The following is an 8122-nucleotide window of genomic DNA, read 5'->3' as shown; positions in this document are numbered from 1 at the left end:
TCTGCTCAACTATGTTCATAGCAGCATTGTTTGTCATAGCCAGAACCTGGAAACAATCTAAATGCCCCTCGATTGGAGAATAGATAAGGAAAATGTGGTATATTTATGCAATGGAGTACTACACAGCAGAAAAAAAAACGACATCTTGAATTTTGCAGGAAAATTGATGGAGCTAGAAAACATTAATTTGAGTGACCCAGAAAGACAATTATCACATGTACTCACTCATAGGTGGTTTTTAAACACAAAGCAAAGAAAGTCAGCTTGCAAATCACCATCCCAGAAAACTTAGACAACAATGAGGACCCTAAGAGAGACTTACATAGATCTAATCTACATGGGAAGTAGAAAAAGACAAGATCTCCTGAGTAAATGGGGAGCATGGGAACCTTGTGAGAGGGCTAAAGTGGGGAGCGGAGAGGCAGGGAGGGAGCAGAGAAAATGTAGAGCTCAATAAAAATCAATTTTAAAAAAGGAAAAAAGGGTATGAGGCAGAAAGTCACCTGTCCTGAGGGAAATGATTATCTAGTGCCAGTGTGCTCTAGCAATTACTGTAAAACAGACTTCCTCTCTAGGTGGTTTGTTTTTCCTGGCTCTGCTTCTGGCAATGTCTCTGCAGTCTATCTGTAACTGTAACTCCTGGGTCAGGGAGTACACCAGGTACCACGAGCGGCTGCTGACTGGCCTGAAGGGCAGCAAACGGCTTATTTTCATAGACTGTACTGGGAAGTTGGCTGAGCACATAGAGCATGAACAACAGAAACTCCCTGCTGCCTCCTGGGCTCTGGAAGAGGACATAAAGGTGTTCCACAGTGCTCTCAAACTAGCTCACAAAGACACCAAAATCTCTATTAAGGTTGGTTCTACTGCTGTTCAAGTAACCTTAGCATAGAGAACAAAAGTATTGGGACAACTCATCTTTTTAAATGACATCTACTACGCTTCTGAAATTGAAAAGATCTGCCTAGTGGATAAGAACCAGTTCATCTTAACCATTGCAAACCAAGGCACACCACTTACCTTCATGCAGCAGGAATATAAAGCCATTGTCCAGTCTATCATTCATATCAGGACCCTCTGGGAGCTTCTATAGTCTGATGCCCAACAGTAGCCCTTTTGGCATTTAGGGCATTAGGTCTTTGGAAGAGCCCTGGGACAATCCCACATAAGTGGCCAGAGTGCCCATATTCCCAGCAAGTCTGGTGAGGCGGAATTATCGTCTTTGTCAAGTTTGGCATTGACCAAGGCATTGATGGGATCCGTAAGGGCAGAAATGGGCCCATTCTGTATGTCAATATCACAGGCGGCCAAGACCCACTTGTCATTTCTAACAGGGGCGATGACATTACAGGTGACGGTGTTGGGCCCCTCCCAGGTTAGCTGTTTTATAAGGATATCCTTGGTAGGCAGATGGGATGCGCTTTTCAACAGCCTTGGTGACACAGATCAAAAGTTCAGCGAATGGTTCTGCAGCCTGCTAGACAAGACTGGGGGAAATAGCCTACAATGTCCTGGTGCATATAAAGTTTGAGGGCCTTGAAGGCTAGGTCAGACACTTGTTGGAAATAGGCATGTAGGCCAATCATGGATTGTGAGACAGGTCAGTGTATTGTCCATGGCCAGTAAGCATATTGAGGGTAATAGTAAGTGCCAATTGCAAATTTGTGTGGGCTTGTGTCTCTGCTGCATCATCATAAGCAGAGCACCATTGGAGGAAAAATGAGGGGTCAAGAACAGCCTTCTACATGGAGTACTGATCGTTATGGGTTTGAAGCTGCATGGCTCATTGTCTGGGTACCTGCTCAAAATAAGGAGAATCGGGGTAGCACTGGTGGCCCTCACACACCCCTGCAAGGCTCCTAGTCTGTTCTCAACCTTGCTGCCACTAGGAGAGCACATAGCTGACAAGGACAATATCACTGGAGCCTCCAGATTCCACAGGGATGGGATGCACTCCCAAGTGCTCAAGCATATCAAAAATGGACTGGAACCACAGATGTTAGACCCAGTATTACCCTCCTCATTCAGTGGCAAACGCAGGTGCTAGGCCTTGCCCTGGAAGTTGAAAGTGAGGACATATTCATCATGTCTTGTCTCACTGTGACATACCAGGAAGATACCATGGGAACCAGTGCCTTCTTCCAGCACTAACTGGGCAGCCTTGAGTCGAGAGAGCATGCCACGGAACCAAGGATATCTGCGAGGGGCTGATTTTGCTCAGTACCCTCTGACTCCCCCAGAACAGGAAGTATCCAGGGGAAGGTAGGGGGTTGAGAGGGAATAAACTGTCCCTGCTGGGAGCCCCTCCTCAGTGGGAATGTGAGGGGGCAGTTCCGGGGGAAGTAGTTCATTTGAGTCAAAGCAGGAGGCCGCAATGGAGGCAGAACTAAGGGAGAAGGATGCTGACCTGTAACAGGTTGTCATTATTTTCGCTGGGTCCCAGCAGCAGATCCTGGCCAGGCAGACTCTCTGAATTATTCTGGCATGGCAACCCCAGGCTGTCTGTGTTATCCTTTGTGATGAAGGAGGTCCCAGGGGCCTGGGGAAGGTCATGGGATGGGGACTGGTAGCAGGACAGAGTCCTGGGCTTAGACTCTCCTGGATGTCAGACACCCAGGCTTGACACAGAACATACTCTGAAGGATCTTCTACCTCTACCACAAACATGTTCTCCCTGTCAGGCATCTCTAGGCCATGACTATGTGGATATCAGTGATAGCAGAACAAGGAATGCTGAGTCCAGGCTGGGATGCCTTGGTTGGTACAAAGAACTCCAAGCAACTTCCTCCTCCTCCTCCTCCTCCTCCTCCTCCTCCTCCAACACATCTGCCTCTGAGTCTACCCTCCTCCCACTGAGGTCAGCCCAGCCATCTCTCCTCCATGATCCACTCCTGCTGGGTCAGGGGCAGCTTCTTCAGCCCCCTTAAAACTAAGCAGCTCTTCTCTCTCTACCATTCCTGCTCCATCTTCCAAGGTTCCCCCTCTACAACTCAGTCTCAGCCTCTCAAAGTGGTGAGCTCATCTGTGCCCAGGGGATGTGGCATCACTAGTCAACTCCCTACCAACCAACTGTCCCAACACCCCCAGAGGAATTGGAGTTGGTGTTTCCTTCTGGGACTGGAGGGCCAGAAGTGGTCTCCAGAGGCCCAGCTGGGGAGGAAGTGACAACGGCTTCTTGCCCCTGCAGGACACCTCATACAGAATCTCTGACTGAGCGACCCACTGAATGGAGGATAAAGCATTTCTTGAGCTTCGGCTTTGAGGACATTATAGAGGAGGAAGAGATCGAGGATGGAAGGGGGCCAGCCAGGTCCTCAGAAGAGAGAGATGGGCCCAAAGCATCCAGGGGCCCGCCTACCCTGCAGCTGTCAAGGAACAAGTCATGTGGTGGCGCAATCTCCACACCAGGGCTCAAAGTGAGCCCAAGGCCTGGGTTACCTCAGCTTCAAAGTGCTGCAGAAATAGCTCAGCAAAATGGCAAGAAAAGGCAGCATCTGCTCCAGGCTCTACATATTTTTGATGGGAGGACAGAGGTGAAAATGGCTGGCAAGATCCGGGGCACAAGCCCTCATATAGAACTCACAGAACTCTCGCCAACTTTGGGGAGAGGGTGATGATAGCACTGGCAGAAAAGGGAAGGCCCATCCTCCAGGTAAGGGGCACCAGCCATGATGGGCCCTGGGAGGAGCCTGTGAGGAGGGCCAGCAAAGAAAGCAGCCAGAAGACATGGGTTGAGCGGCAACAATTGCGTCTCGGTCTCCATGCTCTACTTCAGGATCAAGCTAGTGGAAGTAGCCGCCTTCTGAAAAGAACGTTCCAGTCGCAGAAGAAAAAGTGGATTCAACCACAGCCAAACAGCCAAAGCCTTCCTGTGAATTAAGAGACTGGCCAGATTCGAGACCAGCCTGATCTACAAGAGCTAGTTCTAGGATAGGCTCCAAAGCCACAGAGAAACCCTGTCTCGAAAAACCAAAAAAAAAAAAAAAAAAAAAAAAAAAAAAAAAAAGAGAGACTGGCCACCGCCCTAATGGCCTTTTACAGGGTGTTACATAACCAGGTTAGTTGTGGAGACTAGGGGAGGAAGCCCAACAGTCCACACTCCAAAAAGCAGTCGGGACTCCTCATAAAGCAAAAGAGCCTTCAGACAACCCCAGAGAGTGGACTCAGGCAAAAATTGTCCAGTTGCTCATAGGCCTCAAGGGAGTCCACACTAGGACATGGCTGGAAGTGAAAGAGAAATTAGTGTTCACAGACCTGAAGTGCTGCTTATAGTGAGGGGCTTTCGCGGCTTGTTAGGCTGAAGTCGTAGGCTCACACAGTGTCTCCGGGCAAAAAGCACCAGTCAAAGGGTCCTTTATCAGTTCTACCTCCTGGATGGTCAGCCCTTATGTGAAGGTACCCAATGAACGGAGTCACGATGGAGAGTTCCTAACTAGGAAGACAAACAGGATAAAAAGAAAATGTAGGGATAGGAAAGAAAATCCCAACTCACTAAGACCTTAGAAAATGAAAATAGGGGTCAACTCACTGAAAACAGCCGAAGGTGGTGAACTCAAGACCATGACAGAGAGTTGGGATAGGGACAGCAGCAGAGGCAGCAAGCAAGAAAGAAAAACGCCCAAAAGAGGGTAAAGAGGACCCAAAAAACGAACAAAATGAAAAGGTCCATCCACACTGGGTGCCACTTTGTAGTTGCTGCAGACTCGTTACTGCTGCCTGCTGTGCAGATCCCCGTTTCCAGGGGGCGAGAAGACACGGAGACAACAGGCAAAGATGCTGAGAGATTCCAGCGTAAAGGCTCTATATTGTAAAAGGGTTGGGGTTCTAGGGGGTTAGGGGAATTAAACTGCCACAGGATTTGAAACTGGCAGTCGTTGCTGGTGCATTGTGATTGTCTAGGAGTGTGTGTCATTAATTGCAATGCTTTTGACCCACTGACAGGTTTTTTGGCCAATTTTGTTTATTTATTATGAGTTTGCAAGCACTAGCTTGTGCTTACGGTATTCCCCTGCCTCGGTACAGAACTATACTCTGGAACTGTGAGCTAGAATAAACATTTTCTTCTTTAAGTTGCTTTTTAAAATACTTATTTGCAATTACAGCATGCACTCGTGCACGTGCGTGTGTTACATGAGTATCACAGCATGTGTTTGGAAGATCTTTCTTTCTACCATGTCCATCCTGGGGATGGAATACAGCAAGTACTTTAAGCCACTGGGCCATTTTCCTAGTCCTAGCTGCACATTTTATGTCTTAGTCTGTGCCTATAACCGTTTCTATAGCCAGAATAATACCAATGTCTATATGTGTCTCCATATACAGGCCTCTATACCAAGCTATAGTTATCTTTCTCTGCATATGTCGACAAAGAGTATGCACATCCAGAAACATAGATAATACTTCTATTATGTTTATTGTAATGATAGAGAGTCATTAGTACATTAGTGTTCAATAAATACTTGTTGAATGATTGTAAAGACGTCCCTATAATGTTTTATGTTCTGGCAAAGACGAGGTGTTATGTTCTGTATTTATTGTTATAAAGCTAATAGGAGCAGAAAATCCAGCATTAAACTTGCTTATCATTATGGAATGTTTTATCTCAGGCAATTTCAAGTTCAGCAGCAGAGTTGATGTGAGGCTCAATGTTGTCATCCAAAGGCTTTGTCCTGCTTCCCTCTATCACCCTGGTATCTGCTTCAAAGTGACTCTCAAAGGTAATCAGCCTCTGTGTTTCCTTGTTTGTGTGCCCTCAGGGGTCATAAGTCTCTTCTCTTGGTCTTTCTCTTGACTTGCTTCTTCACATCACTATGAGGCAAGCACTGTCCAATTTAAGAAAAATGATGTCATTATAAAAATACTAACTAGCTCACATAAAATCTAGAATGCTTGGGACAGTGTAGCCAGAAGCAATCCTTAAGGCAAACCTCAAAACTCCTCAGCATTAATCCCTGTATCTCAGATACCTATGAAGCAGGCATCCTCAATGGCTCAACTAATCAGAAGTGCTCATAAGGCCTCAGAAGCCAAGAGCATGTGGGATGTTCAGCAATGTGCTCAGACCTCTTGTGAGTCACAAGGCTCCAACGCCTTAGACACAAAGAGATTCAGAGAGTGGGAATCCAGTTCAACCCACACTACAAGGCTGTTAGGAGTCCTTTTTCACATGAGCCACCCACGTGGCCTGCAGTTCCCTGGGAAACAAAGCTGAAAGAGTTGACTCACCACTCTGGAATGCTTTCCTACTCCAGCTAAAGAGAAAGAAGCCACTTCAGGACAATTATCAGCTGTCCACTGCTCCATGAATATCCCTCATCAGAGGAGTCAGGTACCACTGCTGGCAGAGTTTCAGCTTGCAGCCGTATGGGCTTGAAAAGTCAAGAGACACTGAACATCTAATCCTGATAGGACAAAGACGGCTGTAGAGCTCTCAAGGCAAGCATGACTCAGCCAGCAGCAAACGATGACAGTAGCTCATCTAACAACAGTGGAAGCAATAACCAGAACAGGTTCCCTGGAGTATTGAATTACACCCCAGGGGTGCTGAAAATACTCTAGAAAGGGAAAATGTACAAGCCTTGAGGATTCCTTAACAGCCAACCAAGTGAAGATTTAGAAGGAGCAGTTATTAATTTAGAGAGAGAGAGAGAGAGAGAGAGAGAGAGAGAGAGAGAGATGTCTACATGTCTCAGGGGCATGTGTGCACACCACATTTGTGATTAGAGAAACACCTGCCACTTTTCCTGAAAAGGAAAAGACACTCAGAAGGAAAAGAGAGGCTTTGCTAATTAGCTTGCTTCCTTTTCTTCTCCCAGAATGCATGAGACTGCTTTCCTGAAGACCTGACCTCCAGATTTTTGCAAGACTGTTCTCCTACAGACTTGAAATCTCAACAATTCAAGACATTTTTTCCCCAGAAAAGTTGGCAGTACAACAGAGAACTGTTTCGCTTCCTCTGCCTCAGCCACTTAAACTATATTACTGTATTACCATCTTCAAAGAATATAAGTCTAGCTAAATTCTTAAAACTTATTTCATAAATCTATTGACTACCCCTGCCCACATATTCACAAGAACATGATTTTCATGAGCACAAGGCTCTTGTATATCTTGTTAGTGGATCCCTCAAGGCTTAGAGCAAGAACTGCTGCATATGGCATGCGTTCAACAAATATTGTTAGAACTATTTGATGTGCTCAGATGAAAACTCAGGCCGAGTGACAGTGCCTATAATCCCAGCACACAGAAAATTAAGGAAGAAAGATATGGAGTATGAGGTTAGCCTGGGCTGCTTAGCAAGACTTCATCACATACATGCACATCAAATATCAGGTCTTCAAGCCTTTATTTGAATTGTAGGACATTTTAAGGAATTTCTGCAAAATGACCTTTGTCCAGTCCTGCCTGGGATAGCTCTCTACCTAACTCCATCCCTACACTCTACTTCAGAAACACTTTTCACCTAGTCAGCTGCTTCCCCAATCTTCCAGTTCTTCTGGTTCATTCAGTCTTTCAACAAGGAAAATGAAAAAAGCACCATTAGAAAAATGGCAGAGAATAAGTCAAGATAGAAACAAAAGTCTGGGTCTGGAGAAACGGCTCAGAGGTTAAGAGCACTGATTGTTCTTTTAGAGGTCCTGAGTTCAATTCCCAGCAACCACATGGTGGCTCACAATCATCCGTAATGAGATCTGGGGGCCTGTTCTGGCGTGCAAGCATAAATGCAGACAAAACACTGTATTGGAATTGTAGTGGGGTGTAGAGACAAATATTTTAGGGGCCTGGTTAAGATGGTAAATTAGGTTAGAACTAGGTAATGGTTCATGAGAAAAAAAGAGAGGCAAAATCAACTTTTCCTACATATTATGTAAAGTATACAATTACACAACTCCTGTAATTAAGTTGAGTTAATTTTCAACCAATGCCTGGCCAGTGTATGAAAGTCAGGTCCCAACCCAACTTCTGCAGTGATTTGAAAAGCGTAGTAAAGTGGGAATCTGAGAATGCAGGATGGAGACAAAATTAGGTGTGAAAGCCAACAGACCAACAGGCTCACCTTTGAGAGTGTTCCTATCTACATACCAACAGGCTCACCTTTGAGAGTGTTCCTATCGACATACCA

General features: G+C 45.9%; 1 pseudogene; it reads right to left on the bottom strand.

Moving 5' to 3' along the window:
• Positions 1–1131: 1131 nt before the first annotated feature.
• LOC101987905 overlaps positions 1132–8122 on the bottom strand; it is a 12287-nt pseudogene continuing 5296 nt past the window's right edge.

This window comes from Microtus ochrogaster, linkage group LG5 (assembly GCF_000317375.1).
Source record: "Microtus ochrogaster isolate Prairie Vole_2 linkage group LG5, MicOch1.0, whole genome shotgun sequence".
Taxonomy (NCBI): Eukaryota; Metazoa; Chordata; class Mammalia; order Rodentia; family Cricetidae; genus Microtus; species Microtus ochrogaster.
The sequence above is the reverse complement of the archived record's forward strand: the minus strand, read 5'-3'. Positions and strand labels throughout refer to the sequence as shown.